The sequence below is a fragment of the Arachis duranensis genome, chromosome 10 (assembly GCF_000817695.3).
Source record: "Arachis duranensis cultivar V14167 chromosome 10, aradu.V14167.gnm2.J7QH, whole genome shotgun sequence".
NCBI lineage: Eukaryota > Viridiplantae > Streptophyta > Magnoliopsida > Fabales > Fabaceae > Arachis > Arachis duranensis.
In genome coordinates, this window is record NC_029781.3 from 57,574,232 (window position 1) to 57,575,204 (window position 973).

Genomic DNA, 973 nt, shown 5'->3' on the forward strand with positions numbered 1-973 from the left:
TCTCATGTCGGATCTCCGGATACTCATTCTTCTTGAGCTTGAAAGGGACCTCAGGGATCACCTTCTTCTTTGCCACAACATCATAGAAGTGGTCTTGATAGCTCTTGGAGATGAATCTTTCCATCTCCCATGACTCGGAGGTGGAAGCTTTTGTCTTCTCTTTTCCTTTTCTAGAGGATTCTCCGGCCTTAGGTGCTGTTGATGGTAATGGAAAAACAAAAAGATTTTGCTTTGACCACACCAAACTTTAAATATTGCTCACCCTCGAGCAAGAGAAGAAAGAAGAGAAGAAGAAGAAGAAAATATGGAGGAGAGTGAGGGAAGTTGTTTCGGCCAAGGTGTAGAAGAGGGGGTTTAAGTGTAGGTTCGGCCATTTAGGGTGGGAATGGGTGGGAAAATGTTTTTGAATTTTTGAAGGTAGGTGGGGTTTATAGGGAAGAGTGGATGGATGTGAGTGGTGAATAGGTGATTGGGAAGAGAGATTGAGGTGATTGGTAAAGGGTTTTTGGGAAGTGTGACATGGGGAAGAGTAAAATAGGATTAGGAGGTAAGGTGGGAATATAGTAGGTGGGGATCCTGTGGGGTCCACAGATCCTGAGGTGATCCTATGGGGTCCACAGATCCTGAGGTGCCAAGGAATTCCATCCCTGCACCAAATAGGCATGTAAAATGCCTTTGCACAGCATTCTGGCATTTAAACGCCGAGTGGTGCACATTCTGGGCGTTCAACGCCCACATGTAACATGTTTCTGGCGTTGAACGCCAGTTTCATGCTTGTTACTGGCGTTCAGCGCCAGCTTTTTTTCTAGGCACATTCCTGGCGTTCAGCGCCAGAATGTTGCTTGTTTCTGGCGTTCAGCGCCAGTTTCATGCTCTGTTCTGGCGTTGAATGCCAGCCAGATGCTCCTTACTGGCGTTGAACGCCAGTCTGTGCTTCCTCCAGGGTGTGATTTTTCTTCTGCTGTTTTTGATT